Source organism: Macaca mulatta, chromosome X (assembly GCF_049350105.2).
Source record: "Macaca mulatta isolate MMU2019108-1 chromosome X, T2T-MMU8v2.0, whole genome shotgun sequence".
Classification (NCBI taxonomy): domain Eukaryota; kingdom Metazoa; phylum Chordata; class Mammalia; order Primates; family Cercopithecidae; genus Macaca; species Macaca mulatta.
This window is the reverse complement of record NC_133426.1, coordinates 78,381,880-78,391,109: the sequence shown is the minus strand read 5'-3', so window position 1 is coordinate 78,391,109 and position 9,230 is coordinate 78,381,880. Positions and strand designations below refer to the sequence as shown.

The following is a 9,230-nucleotide window of genomic DNA, read 5'->3' as shown; positions in this document are numbered from 1 at the left end:
AACCCCCAAACTATAAAAGTCCTGGAAGACAACCTAGGCAATCATATTCCAGACAAAGTAACAGACAAAGATTTCGTGACAAAGACACCAAGAGCAATTACAACAAAAGCAAAAATTGACAAATGGGATATAAATAAACTACTGAGCTTTGCCCACTAAAGGAAACTATCAACAGAGTGAACAGATAACCTACAGAACCGGAGAAAATTTTTGCACATGATGGATCTGACAAAGATCTAATATCCAGGATCTATAAGGAACTTAAACAAGTTTAAAAAACCACCACCACCACAACAACAAAAAACAACCCCATTAAAAAGTGGGCAAAGGACATGAACACTTTTTCAAAAAAAGACATACATGAAGCCAACAATCCCATGAAAGAAAGCTCAGCGTCACTGACCATTAGAGAAATGCAAATCAAAACCACAATGATTTACCATCTCACTCCAGTTAGAATGGCGATCATTAAAAAGTAATAATAATAATAATAACAGATACTGGTGAGGCTGCAGAGAAAAAGGAACACTTATACACTATTGGTGGAGTGTAAATTAATTCAACCATTGTGGAAGACAGTGTGGTGATTCCTCAAAGACCTAAAGACAGAAATACCATTTGGCCCAGCAATCTCATTACTGGGCATATACCCCAAGGAATATAAATCATTCTATTATCAACACACATGCACGTGTATGTTCACTGCAGCACTATTCACAATAGCAAAGACATGGAATCAACCTAAATGCCCATCAATAGTACACTGGATGAAGAAGATGTGGTACATATACACATAGCATATTATGCAGCCATAAAAAAGAATGAGATCAGGTCCTTTGCAGGAACATGGTTGGATCTGGAGGCCATTATCCTTAGCCAACTAATGCAGGAACAAAAAAACCAAATACCACATGTTCCCACTTATAAGTAGGCACTAAATAATGAGAACACAGGGACACAAAGAGGGGAACAACACACACTGGGGCCTATCGAATAGTGGAGTGTGGGAGGAGGGAGAGTAGCAGGAAAAATAACTAATGGGTACTAGGCTTAATCACTGGGTGATGAAATAACTTCTATAAGAAACCCCCATGTTACAAGTTTACTCATGTAACAAACCTTTACATGTAGCCCTGAACTTAAAATAAAAGTTAAATTCAAGAAATACTAATAATATGATTTGGTGTTGACTGTTATGTACTTTTATATTAGTGGAATCACAAAATATGTTCATATTTCTTGCTTCTTGTGTTTAATGTCAGGAGTTTGGTTTTGGATATTTAAATTTGAGATGTCTATTAGGTATCCACGTGGAGATGTTGAGTAGACAAAGGTCTGGCTCTGGGCTAAAGAAATACATATGGGAATAATCATAATATCAATATTTTTCTTCAGGGTCCACTCCAGAGACAGAAATTACACCACTTTTTCTATTGAGTTATGTTAAAATACATAGAACATAAAATTTACTATCTTAAGCATTTTTCAGTTTTCAATTCAGTAGTGTTAAGTATACTCGCAGTGCTGCGGAGCCAATCTCTAGCATGTCTTCCATTGCAAAACTGATATGTATACCTATTAAACAACTCCTCGTTTTCCCCTGCCCCCTAGCCTCTGGAAACCACCACTCTACCTTCCGTTTCTGAGTTTGAATATTTTAGATCTGTCATACAGGGTGGAATCATGTAGTATTTGTCCTTTAGTGACTGGCTCATCTCATAGCATAATATCCTAAAGTTTTATCCACATTATAGCATGTATCAGAATTCCATCCTTTTACAGGCCAAATCATAACTCATCTTAAAGGCCAAATAATAACGTACCACACTTTGTTTCTCTATTCATTCATCAGTGGACACTTGGATTGCTTCCATCTCTTGGCTCTCATGCATAATGCTGCTATGAGCAGGGATGTACAAATATCTATTTGAGACTCTGATTTCTATTCTTTTGGATATAGACACAGAATGGAATTACTGGATCATATGGCAGTTCTATTTTTAATTTTCTGAGTAACTGCCATTCGGTTTTCCACAGCAGCTGTGCCATTTTACATTCCCATCAACAGTGCACAAAGGTTTCAGTTTCTGCACATCTTCACCAGGATCACATCAGTTTTATTGAACAAATGGAACTGATTTCAAATTTTTTGTATTTTATTTTTGTTTATATTTTAATTGACAAAATTGTATATATTTATAGTATACCACATGATGTTTTGAAATAGGTATACATTGTGCAATGGGTACATTAGGCTAACTACAATATGGTTGAACTCATATACCTTTCATCTTTTGTGCTGAGAACACCTAAAATCTATCTACCTTCTTAGCAATTTTCAAGTATTTGTTATTATTAACTATAGTCACCATGTTTGCAATAGATCTCTTGAACTTAGACTTCTTGTCTAAATGAAGTTTTGTATCCTGTGACCAGTGTCTCCCCAGTCGTCCCCACCCCCAGACCCTGGTAACCGCCATTCTATTCTCTATTTCTAAAAAGTTTGATTTTTTAAGATTCCGCATCCCAGTGAGATTATACAGTGTTTGTCTTGCTGTGCCTGGCTTATTTCACTCAACATAATATATTCCAGATTCACTCATGTTGCCACAAATGACAGAATGTCCTTTTGTCTTTTTTTTAAGGCTCAATACTATTCTATTGTGTGTAGATATACACATGTGCTTTATTCATTCATCCACTGATGGGCTCTTAAGTTGATTTCATGTCTTGGCTGTTGTGAACAGTGCTGCAATGAATATGCGAGTGTAGATATTTTCGACATACTGATTTCATTTCCATTGGCCATATATCGAGTAGAGGGATTGCTGAATCAACTGATAGTTCTGTTTATAATTTTTTAATTTTAATTTTTAATGGATTTTTGATAGTTGCACATATTTATGGTGTACATGTGATATTTTGCTGCGTGCATATAATGTGTAATGATCAATTCAGGATATTTGGATTAGCCATCACTTGGAATATTTTTCATTCCTATGTATTGGGAACATTTGAAGTCCTCTCTTCTGGCTATTTTGAAATTTATAATACATCGCTGTTAACTCTACTCACCCTATTCTCTGACTAAACATTAGAAATTATTCCTTCTAGTTTTGTTTTTTGTTGTTGTTGTTGTTTGTTTGTTTTGTTGTTTTGTTTTGTTTTGTTTTTTGAGACAGGGTCTGACTCTATCACCCCAGGCTGGAGTGGAGTGGCGCGATCACAGCTCACTACAGCTTCAACCTCCTGGGCTTAAGTGATCCTCCTGCCTCAGCCTCCAGAGTAGCTGGGATGACTGGCGCACACCCATATGCTGGGCTAATTTTTTTTATTTGTTATTTTTATAGACAGAGTTTAGCTATACTGTCCAGGCTGGTCTTGGACCCTTGAGCTCAAGCGATCTGCCCTCCTCGGCCTCCCTAAGTGCTGGGATTACAGGCGTCAGTCACCATGCCCAGCCTAGAACTTATTCCTTCTTTTTAACGGTATGTTTGTACCTATTAACCAACTGCTCTTCTTTCCAACGCCCTGTCCCCCATTCCACACATCCTTCCCAGCCTCTCATATCTATCACTGTATTCTCTATGAGATCAGCTATTTTAGCTCCCACATATGAGTGAGAACGTGTGGTATTTGTCTTTCCGTGCCTGGCTTATTTCACCTAACTTAATGACCACCAGTTTCATCCAGGTTGCTACAAATGAAAGAATTTCATTCTTTTTGTGGCTGAATCATATTTCCTGTGTATATTTTCTTTACCCATTCATCCACTGATGGACACTTAGGTTGATTCCATATCTTGGCTATTGTGATGAGTGCTGCAATAAACATGGGGGTGTAGGTATCCCTTTGATATTACCGATTTCCTTTCTTTTGGATAAATACTTGGTAGTGGGATTGCTGGATAGTGCTATTTTTAGTGTTTTGAGAAATCTCCATACTGTTTTCCACAGTGGCTGTATTAATTTCCATTCCGATCAACAGTGTATAAAGGTTCTCTTTTCTTCACATCTTCGCCAACACTTGTTCTCTTTTATCTTTCTGATAATAGCCATTTTACCAGGTGTGAAGTGATAGCTCATTGTGGCATTTCCCTGATGATAAGTGATGTTGAGCATTTTCATACAACTGTTGGCCATTCGTATGTCTTCTTTGGAGAAATGTCTATTCAGATCCTTTGCACATTTTAAAATCAGGTGATTTGTTTTCTTGTTATTGAGTTGAGTTCCTTATATATTTTGGATATTAACTCCTTATCAGATGTATAGTTTGAGAATATTTTCTCCCACTCTGTAGGTTGCCTCTTCACTCTGTTGATTGGTTCCTTTGTTGTGCAGAAGCCTTTCAGTTTGATATAATCCCATTTCTCTATTCTTTCTTTGATTGCTCATGCTTTTGGGGTCATAGCGGAAAAATTATTGCCCAGATCAATGCCATGGATGTTTCTCCCTATGTTTTCTTCTGGTAGTTTTATAGTTTCAGGTCTAACGTTTAAATTCGGAGTCCAATTTGCCTTGATTTTTGTATATGATATGAGACAAGGGTCCCATTTCATTCTTCTGCATGTGGATATTCAGTTTTCCCAACACCATTTATTGAAGAGACAGTCCTTTCACCATATGTGTTCTTGGCATCTTTGTTGAAAATCGCGTGATGATACCTCACCAGCCCACTGTTGTGGCTTTGTAGCACATTCCATATCTATCATATTCTAGAACACTGTAATGCTACTAGTCTGGCCCAGAAAAGGTTTAAATGTTGAATTCACTTAAATTGCATTTGTTGCACCATCATGGAATCCTGATGTGTATTATTTACGGTGGAAGTAGGCTCCAAGGTGTAGAGAAAACTTGGGTCTTGGATAATATGGACCTTTTCATCCTCAGACTTGTTAGGAGTACATATCTTGGTCTTGACACCAGTATTTTTCAGTTATCTATGTAACTGCCTTTATTACACCTGGTTATCAAAATTCAATTCTCAGGTGCTGCAGAAAAATCTACCTCTTTCAGACTGTAGATGGAAATAACTGTGAAAAAAAAGATGCAAATATCTTCTGGTTTGTGCTATATACACTGCTTTATATTTACTGCCCACATCTTTCATAAGGATACGAATTATTAAGAGTCAGTCTTGTTTTGCTTTTCAAAGACATTTTGTAGAGATTTTTCACTAAGGTGAATCTGATTTTATCTACTTGATTCTGTATAGATTAACTAAATATGTATAATAAACTTAAAAAAAAGAAAATCACGTGACAATAAACGTATTAATTTCTTTCTAATCTATTATGTTGGTCGATGTGTCTGTTTTTATGCCAGTACCATGCCATTTTGATTACTCTAGCTTTTATTATATTTTGAAATCAGGTTGTGATTCCTCCAGCTTTTTGCTCAAGATTGCTTTGGGTAACTGGAGTCTTTTGTGGTTTGACGCGAATTTTAGGATTGCTTTTTCTATGTATGTAAAAATAGCATTGGAATTTTGATAGGGATTGCATTGAGTCTGTTGATTGCTTTGAGTTTAAACAATATTGTTTAAATATTGGACATTTAAACAATATTGTTTCTTCCAATCCATAATCATGGGATAGCTTTCCATTTATTTATGGCTTCCTTGATTTCTTTCATCAGTATTTTACAGTTTTCAGTGTACAGATCTTTCACCTCCTTGATTGAATTTATTCCTAAGTAGTTTATGTTATTTTTGAGAGCTATCGTAAATGGGATTGTTTCCTTGATTTCTTTTTCAGGTAGCTACTGATTTGTGTATGTTGATTTTGTATTTTGCAACTTTCCTTAAAATTCATTTGAATTTTAAGGTTTTTTGTAAAATATTTTAAGATTTTATGTGTATAAAATCATGTCATCTGCAGGCAGAGGTAATTTAATTTCTTATTTTATTTCTTTTCTTTTTTGAGATAGGGTCTCACTTTCTCACCCAGGCTGGAGTGCAGTGGTTTGATCTCGACTCACTGCAGCCTCAGTTTCCTGGATTCAAATGATTCTCATGCTCTAGCCCCCCAAGACACTGGGACTACAGGCACACGCCAGCATGCCCGACTAACTTTTGTATTTTTGGTAGAGACAGGGTTTCTCCATGTTGCCCAGGCTGGTCTCGACCTCTTGGCCTCATGTGATCCACCTGCTTCAGACTCCCGAAGTGTTAGGATTACAGGCATGAGCCACCACTCCCAGTAAACTTGTTATTTTCTGATTTGTGTGATTTTCAATTTTTTCTCTTGCCTAAGTTTATTGGCTAAATTTTTCAGTATTATGTGGCATAGAAGTGGTGTCTTGTTCCTGATACAGGTAGTATTAAAACCAGGGTCTTCCATCAGCTATGGCAAGAGTGTAGTGAAAGAAAAGAATCAGACCAAGGATTGAGCCCTGGGGCTCTCTATTTGTAAGAATTTGGGGAGAAGAGAACTTCCGCATAGCTGAACACATGGAGGTTCCTGGAGGGAGGTGCACCTAGAGAGGGCATGGAAGCTCCATGCCCCTTCTCACATACTGTGCCCTATACATCTCTTTCATCTGGCTGTTCATCTGTAACTTTGTCATCTTCTTCATAAAAAATGGATAAACATATTTACTGATCAGTGTTAAAACCCAACACGATACAGTAACATGATTTTGTGCACTTAGAGGAGAAATATTACCTAATTAAGTGGAAAATTGTGCAAAGGGCCTCTGGAAGACCTTCACTCTAAGCTGTTTTGTAGGGAAACATTTCATTTAGAAGTCTGGACATTTTTTCTTCAGTTTGCTCTAATCTACATTCACCGAGTAGAACTTGTATTGATCACTGGGTCCCAGTTTATTTCAGGGTTCTGTGGGATTCTTTCTGTCCCAACTAGCATCTGGGTTAAACAGTGCCAGATGAAAGACATGCAGACCTGCTCTAGTGCCTCCTGCTCAAATACATACAAAGAGAGGGATGTCAAACTCGAATGCATTCTGGCCTGACCAATGGTGGAGCTTGTGTGTAGCCTGGAAGGAGAGAAGAAAAATATTTCAGGCCCGGGTCTAAGTAGTCTAATGCAGTGTTTGATTTTTGGAGGAGACTTAGGTAAAACAGAAGAGTTAATAATACTCCTTGTTTCATAACATGCTACTCGTTACTGATGTGAGGCCCTATTTGTTTATTTATTTTACAATGCTAGGTGCCCCCATTTGCCTATTACCCAATCCAAGAGCTAGACTATTACTAGTAACTTACTTATATCCACCTCTAAGCTCCCCCTCACTGCATCCTCATGACCCTTCACTCCCACCAGAAGCAACCCTAACCTGAATTGTGTAGTTGGCATTCTTTTGATTTTTGTTGCAAATAAGTATATACTCTTGTTTTCTTTTTTGAGGCAGGGTCTCACTCTGATTGTTCAGTATGGAGTGCAGTGGTATGATTTTGGCTCACTGTAGCCTCGACCTCCCTGGCTCAGGTGATTCTCCCACCTCAGCCTCCTGAGTAACTGGGACTACAAGAGCGCGCCGTGACACCTGGCCAATTTTTTTGTAGAGACAGGGTTTAGCCATGTTGCCCAGGCTGATCTCAAACTCCTGGACTCAAGCCCTCCATCTGAATCTGCCTCCCAAAGTGCTGGGATTACAGGCGTGAGTCACTGTGCCCAACCATTATCCTCTTCAGTTTTGCTTGATATTGAGTTTTATAAAAAGGATATCATACCGCATGTGGTCCTGTGGGAATTGCTTTTCTCAAACTAACATTTATCCATTGTTGAGCATAAAACTGCAGTTCCCCCATTTGCCTTGCTACATAATATATCATGGTGTGGATTTGTCACAGTTTATCTAGTCATTCTCTTGTTCGTGAGCATTTGTAGTGTGACCAGGTTTTTGCTACTGTGGCCAGAACTGCTGTGAAATTCTTCTCCAGTGGACATTGAGAAGAATTGCTGAGTTGTGAATGTTCAACTTTATGTACTGATGACACATTGTTTTCCAAACCGGTTGTGTTCATTTATATTCCCAACATGTGGCAAGCTGTGTGAGATCCCACTGCTCTGCATCCTCTCTAACCTTTGATGTTGCTAGGTTTCTAAATCTTTGCCAATCAAATGAGTATAAGATTTATGTTGTAGTCATGTTTAGCATTTCCCTGACTACTGATGAGCTGAGCATATCTTCACGTGTTTATTGGCCACATAGTTTCCTTCTTCTATGGAATTCCTGTTCATAATCTTTGTCAACTTTCCTACCCAACTGTTTGCCTTTCCTTATTGATTTCTAGGAGTTGTCAAAATATATTCTTGATACCAGCCTTTTGTCAATTGCATGTAGGATAAATATCTTCTTCCAGCTTGTACCATGTATTTCCACTTTTATATGATATATTTTAAAATTGATGTAGAACAGGTCAGGAGAGGGGGGTCACACTTGTAATCCTAGAAGTATGGGTGGCCAAGGTGGGTGGATCACCTGAAGTCAGGAGTTCGAGACCAGCCTGGCCAACGTGGTGAAATCCTGTCTCTACTAAAATACAAAAATCAGCCAAGTGTGGTGGCAGGTGCCTGCAATCTCAGTTACCCAGGAGACTGAGGCAGAAGAATCGTTTCAACTCAGGAGGCAGAGTTTACAATGAGCTGAGATCATGCCATTGCACTCCAGCCTGGGTAACAAAAGTAAAACTCTGTCTCAAAAAAAAAAAATTAAAAGATGAAAAATTAAAAAAATGAGGTATAACATACATACAGAAAATCACAGAAACCTAAGGGTACAATCTTAACACAGTTCTACACCCATGTAACCACCATGCATATCAAAATAGAGAACATTTTCAACAGCCTCCATCCCCAAAAAGAGAATTTTGAGAGAAGATGAGGAACCAGTAAGGAAGATTGAGGAGTGATCACTGAGATTGGAATAAACCCAACGTCTTCTCCTTCTGGTAATGGCAGACTAGATAATTCAGATAAACCCTCTGTGTTGACCATCACTTAGTTGGCCATCTGGTTGCACTCAGTCTACAGCCTTGCTCTCTCTCTCTCTGATGATTGGGCTGATACTGCATAGTTCAATGACCCAACCCTCTAGTCATGTGGTTGGTCTTTCTAGTATGGCCAACCTCCATTCAGAGTCATCTCATTACATAAACTATCTAGGGGCCTACCATGATTCACCTCATTAGCATAAACCATGAAGCGTGGTCCATGGGGCCCACCAGGAATAACAAAGCCGCACCTATCTCTTGGGAAATTGCAAGGG

At 38.3% G+C, this 9,230-nt stretch overlaps 1 pseudogene; it reads right to left on the bottom strand.

Annotated features, from left to right (window-relative positions):
- Positions 1–6,740: 6,740 nt before the first annotated feature.
- On the bottom strand, positions 6,741–7,697 carry LOC144338521 (cytochrome c oxidase subunit NDUFA4 pseudogene; annotated as a pseudogene).
- Between the last annotated feature and the right edge of the window lie 1,533 nt (positions 7,698–9,230).